General features: G+C 49.9%; 3 pseudogenes; all 3 read right to left on the reverse strand.

The window, feature by feature from the left end:
• Positions 1-703: 703 nt before the first annotated feature.
• LOC132486878 (Golgi-associated RAB2 interactor protein 3-like) lies at positions 704-4,464 on the reverse strand (annotated as a pseudogene).
• A 3,939-nt stretch (positions 4,465-8,403) lies between these two features.
• On the reverse strand, positions 8,404-12,289 carry LOC132486879 (Golgi-associated RAB2 interactor protein 3-like; annotated as a pseudogene).
• A 3,936-nt stretch (positions 12,290-16,225) lies between these two features.
• LOC132486880 (Golgi-associated RAB2 interactor protein 3-like) lies at positions 16,226-18,575 on the reverse strand (annotated as a pseudogene).
• Between the last annotated feature and the right edge of the window lie 3,231 nt (positions 18,576-21,806).

Genomic DNA, 21,806 nt, shown 5'->3' on the forward strand with positions numbered 1-21,806 from the left:
TTACTCTAATCCAACTGTTATCAACTGTTGTTAACAATTGAATGATTTTCATGGACTCATGAAATTTATTTACAACTTTTTTTTAAATTGGAAAGACTTTTTTATGATGGGCATTTAAGAATGCATAATCTCAGTATGAAATGAGATTTCATAATCTCATTTATGATTTTTTTTATTTTTAGAATCGCTTTCCACATGCATACATAATTTGCATAGTTCATCAGTACAGAGCATTTTGGATTATTCTGTTATTCCTTAACAATACCTCTAAACCTTTCTTGTGTTCCTGGATAGTGAGTATTTATGTCCCTTAGTTTCTTTATCTTATAGTTCTTGAAAGATCTCTTTCAGACTTTGTCATCCATCTCTTGTGCATATATTGAAAGGAAAACAACAGTGAAACAAATTGGTTGAGATATTTCTAAGGCAGTGACTGCCACTTGGCTGACAGCAGTATAAAAATCATCCTGATGTCAGAGATGTTAAAATAAAATGGAAACGATAATACATTCCCATGGACATACGGCTTTGCATAAGAGCTTTTCCTCCCAGACCATCCCTCCCTTCTTTTTACCCTACAGAAATCCAGTATTGTGAATTTTGTGTTTATCATGTCCTTGTTTTTTTCTCCCCTTTTAGCAAATGTGTGCTAAACATGGAAGCCAACCGGGGCTTTGTCTGCCTCTCAATGGTCATGTGTGAGCCTTGTTTCTGAACCAGGAATGACTCTGAAGCTCCTAAAGAAGGAGAGGATCTTACTGGATGTCTTACTTAGAGTCCCTGAACTGGTGGCGGACTGGCTGTTCCTCAGTTTGCGAGCTGTCCTCCCGTCCTTTGTCAACTTTGGAGTTTCCATGGCCAGATGAGGACCAGTGGGAGGATGATTTCTGGGTCTTGTCCCCTCCTGTCCTGTGGTGACCTTCACGTGTCCTGCGGTGATGGGAACTTTTCCTCGATGAAGACGTGTCCTTCTTTTCTTTTTTTCTCTCCAGGCTTCATCCCTGGGGTGGAAGCCCTTCTGGCTTCCATCCCGTTCAGACATGTAGCCTTCAGTCTGCAAGGTGGAGACCACGGGGTCTGCGACCTTCCCTTCAGCTCTTCCAGCAGCACGCTTGCTGGTTGTGACTGCAACTGGCAACACCATGCTCATGCTGCTCTCTGGACCATCTCCCACCGTCGAGGATGTGCTGGCATCATCCGCCAAGACCAGGTTCATGTCCTGCAAGGATAAACTGGCAGCACCTGTAATGTCCTCGCTGGATCCGCTTTCTCCTGGATCCTTGATGGTGGCTCCCGCCAGGCCCATGGTCAACCCTGCCGCTGATCCTTTGGCACTTGTCACGGCTGCAGTTGATCCATGGGGGGCACCTGCAATGGCCTCGCCAGATCCGCTTTCTCCTGGATCCTTGATGGTGGCTCCAGCCAGGCCAATGGCCATTCCTGCCGCTGATCCTTCGGCGCTTTCCACGGCTGCATTTAATCCATGGGGGGCACCTGCAGTGGTCTCACCGGATCCGCTTTCTCCTGGATCCTTGATAATGGCTTCCGCCAGGCCCATGGTCATTCCTGCCGCTGAATACTTCGGCACTTTTCACGGCTGCACTTGATCTATGGGGGCACCTGCAGTGGCCTCGCTGGATCCGCTTTCTCCTGGATCCTTGATAATGGCTCCCCCCAGGCCCATGGTTAACCCTGCCGCTGATCCTTTGGCGCTTTTCACGGCTGCAGTTGATCCATGGGGGGCACCTGCAATGGCCTCGCCGGATCCGCTTTCTCCTGGATCCTTGATGGTGGCTCCAGCCAGGCCCATGGTCATTTCTGCCGCTGATACTTCGGCGCTTTTCACGGCTGCATTTGATCCATGAGGGAAACCTGCAATAGCCTCGCCAGATCTGCTTTCTCCTGGATCCTTGATAATGGCTCCCGCCAGGCCCATGGTCATTCCTGCCGCTGATACTTCGGCGCTTTTCACGGCTGCACTTGAACTATGTGGGCACCTGCAATGGCCTCGCCGGATCTGCTTTCTCCAGGATCCTTGATGGTGGCTCCTTGATGGTGGCTCCCGCCAGGCCCATGGTCAACCCTGCCGCTGATCCTTTGGCGCTTTTCACGGCTGCAGTTGATCCATGGGGGGCACCTGCAATACCTCGCCAGATCCACTTTCTCCTGGATCCTTGATGGTGGCTCCAGCCAGGCCCATGGCCATTCCTGCCGCTGATCCTTTGGCGCTTTTCACGGCTGCAGTTGATCCATGGGGGGCACCTGCAATGGCCTTGCCAGATCCGCTTTCTCCTGGATCCTTGATGGTGGCTCCAGCCAGGCCCATGGTCATTTCTGCCGCTGATACTTCGGCGCTTTTCACGGCTGCATTTGATCCATGCGGGAAACCTGCAATAGCCTCGCCGGATCTGCTTTCTCCTGGATCGTTGATAATGGCTCCTGCCAGGCCCATGGTCATTCCTGCCGCTGATACTTCGTCGCTTTTCACGGCTGCACTTGAACTATGTGGGCACCTGCAATGGCCTCGCCGGATCCGCTTTCTCCAGGATCCTTGATGGTGGCTCCTTGATGGTGGCTCCCGCCAGGCCCATGGTCAACCCTGCCGCTGATCCTTCGGTGCTTTTCACGGCTGCAGTTGATCCATGGGGGGCACCTGCAATGGCCTCACCGGATCCACTTTCTCCTGGATCCTTGATGGTGGCTCCCGCCAGACCGGTGGTCATCCCTGCCGCTGATCCTTCGGCGCTTTTCACGGCTGCAGTTGGTCCTTGGGGGGCACCTGCAATGGCCTCGCCGGCTCCGCTTTCTCCTGGATCCTTGATAATGGCTCCCTCCAGGCCCATGGTTATTCCTGCCGCTGAATACTTCGGCGCTTTTCACGGCTGCACTTGATCTATGGGGGCACCTGCAATGGCCTCGCCGGATCCGATTTCTCCTGGATCCTTGATGGTGGCTCCCGCCAGGCCCACGGTCATCCCTCCTGCTGATCCTTCGGCGCTTTTTGTGGGTCCAGTCACGTCACGAAGCTTGTGAATCCCAGCCTCATCCTGATCCCTTTCTCTGTGGAGCTCTGTGGTCTGAGCCAAGGGGAGGAGAATCAGGTAAGATAGAGATGACAGAAAGTGAGATCTGAACTGTCTGCTCCTCTCTCCTCCTGGAGCTGAGCAACTCAAGGGCTTATACTTAGAATAACCTTTGAAATCACCCAGTCTAAGCTCCCATTGGATGCAAGATCCCATCTACTGCACCACTGTCAAACGGCCACTCCATTTTACTTGAACAGTCCCAGGGTCAGGGAAAGCACTGATACAATTCTCCATGATATACACTTTAATTTTATACCCTTGTGCTTCTCTCTCTGCAGGACAGACTCCTAGAAGTGGGGTTCCTGGGTCAAGGGATGCACACCTTCTGCATTTTGGTGACTACACGGGTTGGGCTGATTTGAATCAGCATGTCGGCGTCACGGGGAGACACAACGAAGGAAGGACTTCCTAACTGTGAATGATGTTCCACAACTGATGAGACTACCTGGGCTGGGGTAAGTGTTCAAGAAGCGACCAGACAATCAGGATGCTGTAGAAGGGATTACAGCCCTGGTGATGAGACCAGTGCAGCTGATATGATACCTAAGGTCTCTCTGAAATTCAGCCCTGTGGGACAAGGTGGAGAAGCACTCGGAACCTCTCCAGTGTGGTGAATCCCATAGTGATAGCTCGTTTGTCCCTGACCCTTTTCAACAATAGAAGGTATTTCCCAGGCGAGTCTCAGAGAGCACCAAAGGCTATGAAGGACCAGCTTTGCCCTGCTCTCCCAAAGCACCCTGCCCCGTGTTCTTGAGTCTCTGTGGGTGCTTCCCACTAGGATTTTGGCATCCTCTGTAGTCGCTGCATCTCCAGTTTGGAGCATCGGGGTACTGCTGTAACTGTCTACCGGTGTTCTCAGGATATAGACAAGCTTTTCCCAATGGGAAAAGAGGTCTTTTTGTGCATCGGAAGAGGGGCACAGCTGCAGATAGAAAGTACGGCCGGTAGCAAGATTCAGGCACAGCTGCTGTTTCTCACGGTTGTGGATGGAGATCTTGACAAACTTCAAGGGAAGCAGCCTGGTGAGCTCTAGGGTCTTCACGGGCTTGCAACCTCTCCCCTTGGTGATCCAGGCGCATCTGACATGCTCTTCACAGACTTTCGTTGTTCGGGCCAGCAGCATGACGTCAGGTAGTGGGAAGAGGGGGCTGGTGGATGCGACGCCCACAGTCACCCTTCGGACGCGGTTGTCTAGGTCAATCAGTTCTCCTTCCTTGCTGACCTGGATAAAGTCGCTCTCAAACATGGGAGCGTACTTGAAAATGTCATACTCTCCTCCCTCGTACAGTTGTCGTTGCAGGACCCCCATGGAGGTCCTCAACACCCCCACTGAACAGTAGCTATTGGCCATGTAATGAGGTGAACTCCCACTGCTCATGGCTCTCTTCGTTCAAGACAGAGCCACCAGCCACAAATTGAGTCTCGGAGAGAGAGAGGGAACGAAAGCAACTCGTCACCTCCCTGCAGGACTCTGCCAGAGTCTCTTGGCCCGACCATATTTATACCGCAAGTCCTTTGTGACCCGTCACCATCACATCGCACACCCCTTGGTTGAGCCTCCAAGTCCCCACCCCCTTGGGGCAGGCTCACCAGCCTCCCCCTAAACCAACCACCATGTCCATAGGGAACAGGCTGACCCTGCCAGGGTATAGGTGTGGGTAGGCTGGATAGTCTTTGTAATCAAAAGGTTGAGAAAACCCTCCTGCTTTTGTAAATATCTGGGTGGTTTCCAGTCTTGTTGTTGTTACAAATCTCCCTGCAGGGATCATCTTCGTGCTTCTGCTGAATGATGTCCTGGGGATAAAATCCTGGAAGTGGACTGTGTCCTTGCTAAGGGCAGGCATCCTATGGGAATTGCTGTTCTCTGTGCCCCCAGCGTATATAACACAGTGCTGGCAGGAACTTAGAAAGAGTGCTACCTGTCAGAGTCCCATTGGTACTGTCATTTCCAGGATATGGAGAATTTTCTCACCCATTTTCTCTTTTCAAGGAGGCTAACTTTTGTTTATATTTACATTTATATTTATATTTTTTACAGTTTTAGAAACTTTTTATTGTGAAATATAACACACATTCATGAAAGTGCAGAAACCATAAATATAGCTTAATGAGTAACAAGAAAGTGAACACCCTTGTAGCTGCCACCCAGAGCAAGAAATAGAACCCTGCCAGCCCCTCTTCTGCATGCTCCCTCCCCACAAAGGGAACCCAAACTTGGTTTGTATTTCTTTTCTTTTCCTTCTTCTTTTTTATTGATGTATAGTTGATTTACAATGTTGTGTTAATTTGTGTTGTGTTAATTTCTTCTGTTAATTTCTGATTCAGTTTTTTGTATACATACATTCTTTTTCATATTCTTTCCATTATGGTTTATCACAGGATACTTAATATAGTTCTCTGTGCTCTACAGTAGGACCCTGCTGTTTATCCATCCTGTAGTTTGTATCTGCTAATCCCAAACTCCCAATCCTTCCCTCCTTGACCCCTGCTGTTTTTTTTTTTTTTTTTTTTTTTTGCGGTACGTGGGCCTCTCACTGTTGTGGCCTCTCTCGTTGCGGAGCACAGGCTCCGGAGCCATGGCTCACGGGCCCAGCCGCTCCGTGGCATGTGGGGTCCTCCCGGACCGGGGCACGAACCCGTGTCCCCTGTGTCGGCAGGCGGACTCCCAACCACTGCGCCACCAGGGAAGCCCGAAGCTGAGCTCTTGAACTGGAGTGACCCTTCCGAGAGGGTCTGTGTTGGGCTACGATGGCCTGACCTTCACACTCCACGTCAATCATTTCTTGCCGTGCACCTCGGGTGAGGAACCCAGGCAATTTCCAAACTCACTGCCAGCTGAAGGCTTTCTGTGGGATGCACCCCCAGCAGCTGGGGCCACAAGTCCTTCGTTGAAGAAATGCACCCCACGTGGATATTTCAAATGGAACGGTGTCTTTCAAAACATACTCTCCAATCTCCTCATTATATAGATCCTGTGGCCAAAAATAGGAAGTCACATAAAGTCCCATATTAACAACCCCCCCAGCCAAATACTTCTTTTCACAGAAACCACAGTACCCTCCACAAAGTGCACATTTGATCAGGCCACTCCCCTATTGAAAACATATCATGGCTTTGCATCCCTCCAAGGTCAGAAATCAAAATCCTTTAAATGGACCTCAAAGCCTTGCATGGCGTGGCCCCTGCTGTGTTCCCCAGCATCACATCACGCTTGCTGTGCCAGCCACGACACTGCCTTCAATATGCCTCCCACCATAGCACGTCTTCAACAATCCTGTGAAGGACCTTATTTTGCTGTAGGGAAAAAAAACCCTTTCTAGTATGTATGTGTGTTGCCAGACTTGAAGTTTGGGACATTGGTCAGTCTGTAATCAACCATCCATTGCCTCATTGCACTTGCAGCTGCAGAATTGCTACCATGGTGATGAATATTGCTGTCCAAAATATTGGCCTTGATCTGATAGGGTGTACTGACTTGCTACCCAAATTGATGTCTCCCTCCAGAGGAAGATGCCTGTTGCTTTGAAATACGTAGGTATCTGTGCACGTGTCTCTTGATGAACTGTCAAGATAGAAAAGGAAATCCAGAGAAAGTGCCAGGCAGGGCACGTTGCGGTGGGCAAGTCCCCACCTCCACTTTACTACTGCACTGGAGGTGTAAACTGTGTCAACTGTGGGTCTGCTCAGCGAACGCCCTGCATAGTGGACTAACTAGGTTCACGTTAAAGAAGTCCTTTGGGGTGAGGGAGTGAGAATGCCTAATACACGCTAAGAAAGACAAAAGGTAAAGCCAAGGGTACAGAATCCTAAGATGAAGCTGTTTTAAGTAGGCTGATTCAGCCTCTGGCATAGTGAAAATCTGGGGCTCTGAGTCAAAGGCTTGGGAAAGAGTTCCCCTTTATCTCCCTCCTCTACCCCGTAACTCCTCACATTTCCGGAAGGCTTCCCCCAAATCCCTCTCAGGTCTTAGAGAACATGGCTCTTTCTCTCCTCTTACCAAGACCCACTGCTTCAAGAGTGAACTCCAAGGACACATTGATCCCCGCAATCTATTGGTCTTTGTGTATCGGAAATCACAAGATGGGATTTTCCAGCCACCCACCAGAGCAACTGAGAAGGGCTTCCTCTCATCCTCCCAAGCTACCACTCCTCCCAGAATCCGTATCTTATTTCTCACCTCCTCCACCTCTACCACTTAATTTGCTCTGCAGAGAAAGTCCCTAAGTTTTACTGGAAACCCAACTTCCATCCTAGTAGACCCTGTTGTCACAGAAGGGAATGAGCAGAGAATTGCAAGGCTAGCAGATGACTCCCCGGTTCATACAAAGACACATGGGGCTTCCCTGGTGGCGCAGTGGTTGGGAGTCCACCTGCCGATGGAGGGGACACGGGTTCGTGTCCCTGTCCGGGAAGATCCTACATGCCGTGGAGCCACTGGGCCCGTGAGCCATGGCCGCTGAGCCTGTGCGTCCGGAGCCTGTGCTCCGCAATGGGAGAGGCCACAGCAGCGAGAGGCCCGCATACCGCAAAAAAAGAAACCCCAAAAACAAAAAACACACATGGTTCTCAGAGGCATTCTTCTCAAATCCAACGGTGGTTAACTGTTATCAACAGTTACTCTAATCCAACTGTTATCAACTGTTGTTAACAATTGAATGATTTTCATGGACTCATGAAATTTATTTACAACTTTTTTTTAAATTGGAAAGACTTTTTTATGATGGGCATTTAAGAATGCATAATCTCAGTATGAAATGAGATTTCATAATCTCATTTATGATTTTTTTTATTTTTAGAATCGCTTTCCACATGCATACATAATTTGCATAGTTCATCAGTACAGAGCATTTTGGATTATTCTGTTATTCCTTAACAATACCTCTAAACCTTTCTTGTGTTCCTGGATAGTGAGTATTTATGTCCCTTAGTTTCTTTATCTTATAGTTCTTGAAAGATCTCTTTCAGACTTTGTCATCCATCTCTTGTGCATATATTGAAAGGAAAACAACAGTGAAACAAATTGGTTGAGATATTTCTAAGGCAGTGACTGCCACTTGGCTGACAGCAGTATAAAAATCATCCTGATGTCAGAGATGTTAAAATAAAATGGAAACGATAATACATTCCCATGGACATACGGCTTTGCATAAGAGCTTTTCCTCCCAGACCATCCCTCCCTTCTTTTTACCCTACAGAAATCCAGTATTGTGAATTTTGTGTTTATCATGTCCTTGTTTTTTTCTCCCCTTTTAGCAAATGTGTGCTAAACATGGAAGCCAACCGGGGCTTTGTCTGCCTCTCAATGGTCATGTGTGAGCCTTGTTTCTGAACCAGGAATGACTCTGAAGCTCCTAAAGAAGGAGAGGATCTTACTGGATGTCTTACTTAGAGTCCCTGAACTGGTGGCGGACTGGCTGTTCCTCAGTTTGCGAGCTGTCCTCCCGTCCTTTGTCAACTTTGGAGTTTCCATGGCCAGATGAGGACCAGTGGGAGGATGATTTCTGGGTCTTGTCCCCTCCTGTCCTGTGGTGACCTTCACGTGTCCTGCGGTGATGGGAACTTTTCCTCGATGAAGACGTGTCCTTCTTTTCTTTTTTTCTCTCCAGGCTTCATCCCTGGGGTGGAAGCCCTTCTGGCTTCCATCCCGTTCAGACATGTAGCCTTCAGTCTGCAAGGTGGAGACCACGGGGTCTGCGACCTTCCCTTCAGCTCTTCCAGCAGCACGCTTGCTGGTTGTGACTGCAACTGGCAACACCATGCTCATGCTGCTCTCTGGACCATCTCCCACCGTCGAGGATGTGCTGGCATCATCCGCCAAGACCAGGTTCATGTCCTGCAAGGATAAACTGGCAGCACCTGTAATGTCCTCGCTGGATCCGCTTTCTCCTGGATCCTTGATGGTGGCTCCCGCCAGGCCCATGGTCAACCCTGCCGCTGATCCTTTGGCACTTGTCACGGCTGCAGTTGATCCATGGGGGGCACCTGCAATGGCCTCGCCAGATCCGCTTTCTCCTGGATCCTTGATGGTGGCTCCAGCCAGGCCAATGGCCATTCCTGCCGCTGATCCTTCGGCGCTTTCCACGGCTGCATTTAATCCATGGGGGGCACCTGCAGTGGTCTCACCGGATCCGCTTTCTCCTGGATCCTTGATAATGGCTTCCGCCAGGCCCATGGTCATTCCTGCCGCTGAATACTTCGGCACTTTTCACGGCTGCACTTGATCTATGGGGGCACCTGCAATGGCCTCGCTGGATCCGCTTTCTCCTGGATCCTTGATAATGGCTCCCCCCAGGCCCATGGTTAACCCTGCCGCTGATCCTTTGGCGCTTTTCACGGCTGCAGTTGATCCATGGGGGGCACCTGCAATGGCCTCGCCGGATCCGCTTTCTCCTGGATCCTTGATGGTGGCTCCAGCCAGGCCCATGGTCATTTCTGCCGCTGATACTTCGGCGCTTTTCACGGCTGCATTTGATCCATGAGGGAAACCTGCAATAGCCTCGCCAGATCTGCTTTCTCCTGGATCCTTGATAATGGCTCCCGCCAGGCCCATGGTCATTCCTGCCGCTGATACTTCGGCGCTTTTCACGGCTGCACTTGAACTATGTGGGCACCTGCAATGGCCTCGCCGGATCTGCTTTCTCCAGGATCCTTGATGGTGGCTCCTTGATGGTGGCTCCCGCCAGGCCCATGGTCAACCCTGCCGCTGATCCTTCGGCGCTTTTCACGGCTGCAGTTGATCCATGGGGGGCACCTGCAATACCTCGCCAGATCCACTTTCTCCTGGATCCTTGATGGTGGCTCCAGCCAGGCCCATGGCCATTCCTGCCGCTGATCCTTCTGCACCTTTCACGGCTGCACTTGACCTATGGGGGCACCTGCAATGGCCTCGCCGAATCCGCTTTCTCCTGGATCCTTGATAATGGCTCCCCCCAGGCCCATGGTTAACCCTGCCGCTGATCCTTTGGCGCTTTTCACGGCTGCAGTTGATCCATGGGGGGCACCTGCAATGGCCTTGCCAGATCCGCTTTCTCCTGGATCCTTGATGGTGGCTCCAGCCAGGCCCATGGTCATTTCTGCCGCTGATACTTCGGCGCTTTTCACGGCTGCATTTGATCCATGCGGGAAACCTGCAATAGCCTCGCCGGATCTGCTTTCTCCTGGATCGTTGATAATGGCTCCTGCCAGGCCCATGGTCATTCCTGCCGCTGATACTTCGTCGCTTTTCACGGCTGCACTTGAACTATGTGGGCACCTGCAATGGCCTCGCCGGATCCGCTTTCTCCAGGATCCTTGATGGTGGCTCCTTGATGGTGGCTCCCGCCAGGCCCATGGTCAACCCTGCCGCTGATCCTTCGGTGCTTTTCACGGCTGCAGTTGATCCATGGGGGGCACCTGCAATGGCCTCACCGGATCCACTTTCTCCTGGATCCTTGATGGTGGCTCCCGCCAGACCGGTGGTCATCCCTGCCGCTGATCCTTCGGCGCTTTTCACGGCTGCAGTTGGTCCTTGGGGGGCACCTGCAATGGCCTCGCCGGCTCCGCTTTCTCCTGGATCCTTGATAATGGCTCCCTCCAGGCCCATGGTTATTCCTGCCGCTGAATACTTCGGCGCTTTTCACGGCTGCACTTGATCTATGGGGGCACCTGCAATGGCCTCGCCGGATCCGATTTCTCCTGGATCCTTGATGGTGGCTCCCGCCAGGCCCACGGTCATCCCTCCTGCTGATCCTTCGGCGCTTTTTGTGGGTCCAGTCACGTCACGAAGCTTGTGAATCCCAGCCTCATCCTGATCCCTTTCTCTGTGGAGCTCTGTGGTCTGAGCCAAGGGGAGGAGAATCAGGTAAGATAGAGATGACAGAAAGTGAGATCTGAACTGTCTGCTCCTCTCTCCTCCTGGAGCTGAGCAACTCAAGGGCTTATACTTAGAATAACCTTTGAAATCACCCAGTCTAAGCTCCCATTGGATGCAAGATCCCATCTACTGCACCACTGTCAAACGGCCACTCCATTTTACTTGAACAGTCCCAGGGTCAGGGAAAGCACTGATACAATTCTCCATGATATACACTTTAATTTTATACCCTTGTGCTTCTCTCTCTGCAGGACAGACTCCTAGAAGTGGGGTTCCTGGGTCAAGGGATGCACACCTTCTGCATTTTGGTGACTACACGGGTTGGGCTGATTTGAATCAGCATGTCGGCGTCACGGGGAGACACAACGAAGGAAGGACTTCCTAACTGTGAATGATGTTCCACAACTGATGAGACTACCTGGGCTGGGGTAAGTGTTCAAGAAGCGACCAGACAATCAGGATGCTGTAGAAGGGATTACAGCCCTGGTGATGAGACCAGTGCAGCTGATATGATACCTAAGGTCTCTCTGAAATTCAGCCCTGTGGGACAAGGTGGAGAAGCACTCGGAACCTCTCCAGTGTGGTGAATCCCATAGTGATAGCTCGTTTGTCCCTGACCCTTTTCAACAATAGAAGGTATTTCCCAGGCGAGTCTCAGAGAGCACCAAAGGCTATGAAGGACCAGCTTTGCCCTGCTCTCCCAAAGCACCCTGCCCCGTGTTCTTGAGTCTCTGTGGGTGCTTCCCACTAGGATTTTGGCATCCTCTGTAGTCGCTGCATCTCCAGTTTGGAGCATCGGGGTACTGCTGTAACTGTCTACCGGTGTTCTCAGGATATAGACAAGCTTTTCCCAATGGGAAAAGAGGTCTTTTTGTGCATCGGAAGAGGGGCACAGCTGCAGATAGAAAGTACGGCCGGTAGCAAGATTCAGGCACAGCTGCTGTTTCTCACGGTTGTGGATGGAGATCTTGACAAACTTCAAGGGAAGCAGCCTGGTGAGCTCTAGGGTCTTCACGGGCTTGCAACCTCTCCCCTTGGTGATCCGGGCGCATCTGACATGCTCTTCACAGACTTTCGTTGTTCGGGCCAGCAGCATGACGTCAGGTAGTGGGAAGAGGGGGCTGGTGGATGCGACGCCCACAGTCACCCTTCGGACGCGGTTGTCTAGGTCAATCAGTTCTCCTTCCTTGCTGACCTGGATAAAGTCGCTCTCAAACATGGGAGCGTACTTGAAAATGTCATACTCTCCTCCCTCGTACAGTTGTCGTTGCAGGACCCCCATGGAGGTCCTCAACACCCCCACTGAACAGTAGCTATTGGCCATGTAATGAGGTGAACTCCCACTGCTCATGGCTCTCTTCGTTCAAGACAGAGCCACCAGCCACAAATTGAGTCTCGGAGAGAGAGAGGGAACGAAAGCAACTCGTCACCTCCCTGCAGGACTCTGCCAGAGTCTCTTGGCCCGACCATATTTATACCGCAAGTCCTTTGTGACCCGTCACCATCACATCGCACACCCCTTGGTTGAGCCTCCAAGTCCCCACCCCCTTGGGGCAGGCTCACCAGCCTCCCCCTAAACCAACCACCATGTCCATAGGGAACAGGCTGACCCTGCCAGGGTATAGGTGTGGGTAGGCTGGATAGTCTTTGTAATCAAAAGGTTGAGAAAACCCTCCTGCTTTTGTAAATATCTGGGTGGTTTCCAGTCTTGTTGTTGTTACAAATCTCCCTGCAGGGATCATCTTCGTGCTTCTGCTGAATGATGTCCTGGGGATAAAATCCTGGAAGTGGACTGTGTCCTTGCTAAGGGCAGGCATCCTATGGGAATTGCTGTTCTCTGTGCCCCCAGCGTATATAACACAGTGCTGGCAGGAACTTAGAAAGAGTGCTACCTGTCAGAGTCCCATTGGTACTGTCATTTCCAGGATATGGAGAATTTTCTCACCCATTTTCTCTTTTCAAGGAGGCTAACTTTTGTTTATATTTACATTTATATTTATATTTTTTACAGTTTTAGAAACTTTTTATTGTGAAATATAACACACATTCATGAAAGTGCAGAAACCATAAATATAGCTTAATGAGTAACAAGAAAGTGAACACCCTTGTAGCTGCCACCCAGAGCAAGAAATAGAACCCTGCCAGCCCCTCTTCTGCATGCTCCCTCCCCACAAAGGGAACCCAAACTTGGTTTGTATTTTTTTTCTTTTCCTTCTTCTTTTTTATTGATGTATAGTTGATTTACAATGTTGTGTTAATTTGTGTTGTGTTAATTTCTTCTGTTAATTTCTGATTCAGTTTTTTGTATACATACATTCTTTTTCATATTCTTTTCCATTATGGTTTATCACAGGATACTGAATATAGTTCTCTGTGCTCTACAGTAGGACCCTGCTGTTTATCCATCCTGTAGTTTGTATCTGCTAATCCCAAACTCCCAATCCTTCCCTCCTTGACCCCTGCTGTTTTTTTTTTTTTTTTTTTTGCGGTACGTGGGCCTCTCACTGTTGTGGCCTCTCTCGTTGCGGAGCACAGGCTCCGGAGCCATGGCTCACGGGCCCAGCCGCTCCGTGGCATGTGGGGTCCTCCCGGACCGGGGCACGAACCCGTGTCCCCTGTGTCGGCAGGCGGACTCCCAACCACTGCGCCACCAGGGAAGCCCGAAGCTGAGCTCTTGAACTGGAGTGACCCTTCCGAGAGGGTCTGTGTTGGGCTACGATGGCCTGACCTTCACACTCCACGTCAATCATTTCTTGCCGTGCACCTCGGGTGAGGAACCCAGGCAATTTCCAAACTCACTGCCAGCTGAAGGCTTTCTGTGGGATGCACCCCCAGCAGCTGGGGCCACAAGTCCTTCGTTGAAGAAATGCACCCCACGTGGATATTTCAAATGGAACGGTGTCTTTCAAAACATACTCTCCAATCTCCTCATTATATAGATCCTGTGGCCAAAAATAGGAAGTCACATAAAGTCCCATATTAACAACCCCCCCAGCCAAATACTTCTTTTCACAGAAACCACAGTACCCTCCACAAAGTGCACATTTGATCAGGCCACTCCCCTATTGAAAACATATCATGGCTTTGCATCCCTCCAAGGTCAGAAATCAAAATCCTTTAAATGGACCTCAAAGCCTTGCATGGCGTGGCCCCTGCTGTGTTCCCCAGCATCACATCACGCTTGCTGTGCCAGCCACGACACTGCCTTCAATATGCCTCCCACCATAGCACGTCTTCAACAATCCTGTGAAGGACCTTATTTTGCTGTAGGGAAAAAAAACCCTTTCTAGTATGTATGTGTGTTGCCAGACTTGAAGTTTGGGACATTGGTCAGTCTGTAATCAACCATCCATTGCCTCATTGCACTTGCAGCTGCAGAATTGCTACCATGGTGATGAATATTGCTGTCCAAAATATTGGCCTTGATCTGATAGGGTGTACTGACTTGCTACCCAAATTGATGTCTCCCTCCAGAGGAAGATGCCTGTTGCTTTGAAATACGTAGGTATCTGTGCACGTGTCTCTTGATGAACTGTCAAGATAGAAAAGGAAATCCAGAGAAAGTGCCAGGCAGGGCACGTTGCGGTGGGCAAGTCCCCACCTCCACTTTACTACTGCACTGGAGGTGTAAACTGTGTCAACTGTGGGTCTGCTCAGCGAACGCCCTGCATAGTGGACTAACTAGGTTCACGTTAAAGAAGTCCTTTGGGGTGAGGGAGTGAGAATGCCTAATACACGCTAAGAAAGACAAAAGGTAAAGCCAAGGGTACAGAATCCTAAGATGAAGCTGTTTTAAGTAGGCTGATTCAGCCTCTGGCATAGTGAAAATCTGGGGCTCTGAGTCAAAGGCTTGGGAAAGAGTTCCCCTTTATCTCCCTCCTCTACCCCGTAACTCCTCACATTTCCGGAAGGCTTCCCCCAAATCCCTCTCAGGTCTTAGAGAACATGGCTCTTTCTCTCCTCTTACCAAGACCCACTGCTTCAAGAGTGAACTCCAAGGACACATTGATCCCCGCAATCTATTGGTCTTTGTGTATCGGAAATCACAAGATGGGATTTTCCAGCCACCCACCAGAGCAACTGAGAAGGGCTTCCTCTCATCCTCCCAAGCTACCACTCCTCCCAGAATCCGTATCTTATTTCTCACCTCCTCCACCTCTACCACTTAATTTGCTCTGCAGAGAAAGTCCCTAAGTTTTACTGGAAACCCAACTTCCATCCTAGTAGACCCTGTTGTCACAGAAGGGAATGAGCAGAGAATTGCAAGGCTAGCAGATGACTCCCCGGTTCATACAAAGACACATGGGGCTTCCCTGGTGGCGCAGTGGTTGGGAGTCCACGTGCCGATGCAGGGGACACGGGTTCGTGTCCCTGTCCGGGAAGATCCTACATGCCGTGGAGCCGCTGGGCCCGTGAGCCATGGCCGCTGAGCCTGTGCGTCCGGAGCCTGTGCTCCGCAATGGGAGAGGCCACAGCAGCGAGAGGCCCGCATACCGCAAAAAAAGAAACCCCAAAAACAAAAAACACACATGGTTCTCAGAGGCATTCTTCTCAAATCCAACGGTGGTTAACTGTTATCAACAGTTACTCTAATCCAACTGTTATCAACTGTTGTTAACAATTGAATGATTTTCATGGACTCATGAAATTTATTTACAACTTTTTTTTAAATTGGAAAGACTTTTTTATGATGGGCATTTAAGAATGCATAATCTCAGTATGAAATGAGATTTCCTAATCTCATTTATGATTTTTTTTATTTTTAGAATCGCTTTCCACATGCATACATAATTTGCATAGTTCATCAGTACAGAGCATTTTGGATTATTCTGTTATTCCTTAACAATACCTCTAAACCTTTCTTGTGTTCCTGGATAGTGAGTATTTATGTCCCTTAGTTTCTTTATCTTATAGTTCTTGAAAGATCTCTTTCAGACTTTGTCATCCATCTCTTGTGCATATATTGAAAGGAAAACAACAGTGAAATAAATTGGTTGAGATATTTCTAAGGCAGTGACTGCCACTTGGCTGACAGCAGTATAAAAATCATCCTGATGTCAGAGATGTTAAAATAAAATGGAAACGATAATACATTCCCATGGACATACGGCTTTGCATAAGAGCTTTTCCTCCCAGACCATCCCTCCCTTCTTTTTACCCTACAGAAATCCAGTATTGTGAATTTTGTGTTTATCATGTCCTTGTTTTTTTCTCCCCTTTTAGCAAATGTGTGCTAAACATGGAAGCCAACCGGGGCTTTGTCTGCCTCTCAATGGTCATGTGTGAGCCTTGTTTCTGAACCAGGAATGACTCTGAAGCTCCTAAAGAAGGAGAGGATCTTACTGGATGTCTTACTTAGAGTCCCTGAACTGGTGGCGGACTGGCTGTTCCTCAGTTTGCGAGCTGTCCTCCCGTCCTTTGTCAACTTTGGAGTTTCCATGGCCAGATGAGGACCAGTGGGAGGATGATTTCTGGGTCTTGTCCCCTCCTGTCCTGTGGTGACCTTCACGTGTCCTGCGGTGATGGGAACTTTTCCTCGATGAAGACGTGTCCTTCTTTTCTTTTTTTCTCTCCAGGCTTCATCCCTGGGGTGGAAGCCCTTCTGGCTTCCATCCCGTTCAGACATGTAGCCTTCAGTCTGCAAGGTGGAGACCACGGGGTCTGCGACCTTCCCTTCAGCTCTTCCAGCAGCACGCTTGCTGGTTGTGACTGCAACTGGCAACACCATGCTCATGCTGCTCTCTGGACCATCTGCCACCGTCGAGGATGTGCTGGCAACATCCGCCAAGACCAGGTTCGTGTCCTGCAAGGATAAGCTGGCAGCACCTGTAATGTCCTCGCCGGATCCGCTTTCTCCTGGATCCTTGATGGTGGCTCCCGCCAGGCCCATGGTCAACCCTGCCGCTGATCCTTCGGCACTTTTCACGGCTGCAGTTGATCCTTGGGGGGCACCTGCAATGGCCTCGCCGGCTCTGCTTTCTCCTGGATCCTTGATAATGGCTCCCTCCAGGCCCATGGTTATTCCTGCCGCTGAATACTTCGGCGCTTTTCACGGCTGCACTTGATCTATTGGGGCACCTGCAATGGCCTCGCCGGATCCGATTTCTCCTGGATCCTTGATGGTGGCTCCCGCCAGGCCCACGGTCATCCCTCCTGCTGATCCTTCGGCGCTTTTTGTGGGTCCAGTCACGTCACGAAGCTTGTGAATCCCAGCCTCATCCTGATCCCTTTCTCTGTGGAGCTCTGTGGTCTGAGCCAAGGGGAGGAGAATCAGGTAAGATAGAGATGACAGAAAGTGAGATCTGAACTGTCTGCTCCTCTCTCCTCCTGGAGCTGAGCAACTCAAGGGCTTATACTTAGAATAACCTTTGAAATCACCCAGTCTAAGCTCCCATTGGATGCAAGATCCCATCTACTGCACCACTGTCAAACGGCCACTCCATTTTACTTGAACAGTCCCAGGGTCAGGGAAAGCACTGATACAATTCTCCATGATATACACTTTAATTTTATACCCTTGTGCTTCTCTCTCTGCAGGACAGACTCCTAGAAGTGGGGTTCCTGGGTCAAGGGATGCACACCTTCTGCATTTTGGTGACTACACGGGTTGGGCTGATTTGAATCAGCATGTCGGCGTCACGGGGAGACACAACGAAGGAAGGACTTCCTAACTGTGAATGATGTTCCACAACTGATGAGACTACCTGGGCTGGGGTAAGTGTTCAAGAAGCGACCAGACAATCAGGATGCTGTAGAAGGGATTACAGCCCTGGTGATGAGACCAGTGCAGCTGATATGATACCTAAGGTCTCTCTGAAATTCAGCCCTGTGGGACAAGGTGGAGAAGCACTCGGAACCTCTCCAGTGTGGTGAATCCCATAGTGATAGCTCGTTTGTCCCTGACCCTTTTCAACAATAGAAGGTATTTCCCAGGCGAGTCTCAGAGAGCACCAAAGGCTATGAAGGACCAGCTTTGCCCTGCTCTCCCAAAGCACCCTGCCCCGTGTTCTTGAGTCTCTGTGGGTGCTTCCCACTAGGATTTTGGCATCCTCTGTAGTCGCTGCATCTCCAGTTTGGAGCATCGGGGTACTGCTGTAACTGTCTACCGGTGTTCTCAGGATATAGACAAGCTTTTCCCAATGGGAAAAGAGGTCTTTTTGTGCATCGGAAGAGGGGCACAGCTGCAGATAGAAAGTACGGCCGGTAGCAAGATTCAGGCACAGCTGCTGTTTCTCACGGTTGTGGATGGAGATCTTGACAAACTTCAAGGGAAGCAGCCTGGTGAGCTCTAGGGTCTTCACGGGCTTGCAACCTCTCCCCTTGGTGATCCGGGCGCATCTGACATGCTCTTCACAGACTTTCGTTGTTCGGGCCAGCAGCATGACGTCAGGTAGTGGGAAGAGGGGGCTGGTGGATGCGACGCCCACAGTCACCCTTCGGACGCGGTTGTCTAGGTCAATCAGTTCTCCTTCCTTGCTGACCTGGATAAAGTCGCTCTCAAACATGGGAGCGTACTTGAAAATGTCATACTCTCCTCCCTCGTACAGTTGTCGTTGCAGGACCCCCATGGAGGTCCTCAACACCCCCACTGAACAGTAGCTATTGGCCATGTAATGAGGTGAACTCCCACTGCTCATGGCTCTCTTCGTTCAAGACAGAGCCACCAGCCACAAATTGAGTCTCGGAGAGAGAGAGGGAACGAAAGCAACTCGTCACCTCCCTGCAGGACTCTGCCAGAGTCTCTTGGCCCGACCATATTTATACCGCAAGTCCTTTGTGACCCGTCACCATCACATCGCACACCCCTTGGTTGAGCCTCCAAGTCCCCACCCCCTTGGGGCAGGCTCACCAGCCTCCCCCTAAACCAACCACCATGTCCATAGGGAACAGGCTGACCCTGCCAGGGTATAGGTGTGGGTAGGCTGGATAGTCTTTGTAATCAAAAGGTTGAGAAAACCCTCCTGCTTTTGTAAATATCTGGGTGGTTTCCAGTCTTGTTGTTGTTACAAATCTCCCTGCAGGGATCATCTTCGTGCTTCTGCTGAATGATGTCCTGGGGATAAAATCCTGGAAGTGGACTGTGTCCTTGCTAAGGGCAGGCATCCTATGGGAATTGCTGTTCTCTGTGCCCCCAGCGTATATAACACAGTGCTGGCAGGAACTTAGAAAGAGTGCTACCTGTCAGAGTCCCATTGGTACTGTCATTTCCAGGATATGGAGAATTTTCTCACCCATTTTCTCTTTTCAAGGAGGCTAACTTTTGTTTATATTTACATTTATATTTATATTTTTTACAGTTTTAGAAACTTTTTATTGTGAAATATAACACACATTCATGAAAGTGCAGAAACCATAAATATAGCTTAATGAGTAACAAGAAAGTGAACACCCTTGTAGCTGCCACCCAGAGCAAGAAATAGAACCCTGCCAGCCCCTCTTCTGCATGCTCCCTCCCCACAAAGGGAACCCAAACTTGGTTTGTATTTTTTTTCTTTTCCTTCTTCTTTTTTATTGATGTATAGTTGATTTACAATGTTGTGTTAATTTGTGTTGTGTTAATTTCTTCTGTTAATTTCTGATTCAGTTTTTTGTATACATACATTCTTTTTCATATTCTTTTCCATTATGGTTTATCACAGGATACTGAATATAGTTCTCTGTGCTCTACAGTAGGACCCTGCTGTTTATCCATCCTGTAGTTTGTATCTGCTAATCCCAAACTCCCAATCCTTCCCTCCTTGACCCCTGCTGTTTTTTTTTTTTTTTTTTTTTGCGGTACGTGGGCCTCTCACTGTTGTGGCCTCTCTCGTTGCGGAGCACAGGCTCCGGAGCCATGGCTCACGGGCCCAGCCGCTCCGTGGCATGTGGGGTCCTCCCGGACCGGGGCACGAACCCGTGTCCCCTGTGTCGGCAGGCGGACTCCCAACCACTGCGCCACCAGGGAAGCCCGAAGCTGAGCTCTTGAACTGGAGTGACCCTTCCGAGAGGGTCTGTGTTGGGCTACGATGGCCTGACCTTCACACTCCACGTCAATCATTTCTTGCCATGCACCTCGGGTGAGGAACCCAGGCAATTTCCAAACTCACTGCCAGCTGAAGGCTTTCTGTGGGATGCACCCCCAGCAGCTGGGGCCACAAGTCCTTCGTTGAAGAAATGCACCCCACGTGGATATTTCAAATGGAACGGTGTCTTTCAAAACATACTCTCCAATCTCCTCATTATATAGATCCTGTGGCCAAAAATAGGAAGTCACATAAAGTCCCATATTAACAACCCCCCCAGCCAAATACTTCTTTTCACAGAAACCACAGTACCCTCCACAAAGTGCACATTTGATCAGGCCACTCCCCTATTGAAAACATATCATGGCTTTGCATCCCTCCAAGGTCAGAAATCAAAATCCTTTAAATGGACCTCAAAGCCTTGCATGGCGTGGCCCCTGCTGTGTTCCCCAGCATCACATCACGCTTGCTGTGCCAGCCACGACACTGCCTTCAATATGCCTCCCACCATAGCACGTCTTCAACAATCCTGTGAAGGACCTTATTTTGCTGTAGGGAAAAAAAACCCTTTCTAGTATGTATGTGTGTTGCCAGACTTGAAGTTTGGGACATTGGTCAGTCTGTAATCAACCATCCATTGCCTCATTGCACTTGCAGCTGCAGAATTGCTACCATGGTGATGAATATTGCTGTCCAAAATACTGGCCTTGATCTGATAGGGTGTACTGACTTGCTACCCAAATTGATGTCTCCCTCCAGAGGAAGATGCCTGTTGCTTTGAAATACGTAGGTATCTGTGCACGTGTCTCTTGATGAACTGTCAAGATAGAAAAGGAAATCCAGAGAAAGTGCCAGGCAGGGCACGTTGCGGTGGGCAAGTCCCCACCTCCACTTTACTACTGCACTGGAGGTGTAAACTGTGTCAACTGTGGGTCTGCTCAGCGAACGCCCTGCATAGTGGACTAACTAGGTTCACGTTAAAGAAGTCCTTTGGGGTGAGGGAGTGAGAATGCCTAATACACGCTAAGAAAGACAAAAGGTAAAGCCAAGGGTACAGAATCCTAAGATGAAGCTGTTTTAAGTAGGCTGATTCAGCCTCTGGCATAGTGAAAATCTGGGGCTCTGAGTCAAAGGCTTGGGAAAGAGTTCCCCTTTATCTCCCTCCTCTACCCCGTAACTCCTCACATTTCCGGAAGGCTTCCCCCAAATCCCTCTCAGGTCTTAGAGAACATGGCTCTTTCTCTCCTCTTACCAAGACCCAGTGCTTCAAGAGTGAACTCCAAGGACACATTGATCCCCACAATCTATTGGTCTTTGTGTATCGGAAATCACAAGATGGGATTTTCCAGCCACCCACCAGAGCAACTGAGAAGGGCTTCCTCTCATCCTCCCAAGCTACCACTCCTCCCAGAATCCGTATCTTATTTCTCACCTCCTCCACCTCTACCACTTAATTTGCTCTGCAGAGAAAGTCCCTAAGTTTTACTGGAAACCCAACTTCCATCCTAGTAGACCCTGTTGTCACAGAAGGGAATGAGCAGAGAATTGCAAGGCTAGCAGATGACTCCCCGGTTCATACAAAGGCACATGGGGCTTCCCTGGTGGCGCAGTGGTTGGGAGTCCACCTGCCGATGGAGGGGACACGGGTTCGTGTCCCTGTCCGGGAAGATCCTACATGCCGTGGAGCCGCTGGGCCCGTGAGCCATGGCCGCTGAGCCTGTGCGTCCGGAGCCTGTGCTCCGCAATGGGAGAGGCCACAGCAGCGAGAGGCCCGCATACCGCAAAAAAAGAAACCCCAAAAACAAAAAACACACATGGTTCTCAGAGGCATTCTTCTCAAATCCAACGGTGGTTAACTGTTATCAA

The sequence above is a fragment of the Mesoplodon densirostris genome, chromosome 3, assembly GCF_025265405.1.
Source record: "Mesoplodon densirostris isolate mMesDen1 chromosome 3, mMesDen1 primary haplotype, whole genome shotgun sequence".
NCBI classification, from domain to species: domain Eukaryota; kingdom Metazoa; phylum Chordata; class Mammalia; order Artiodactyla; family Ziphiidae; genus Mesoplodon; species Mesoplodon densirostris.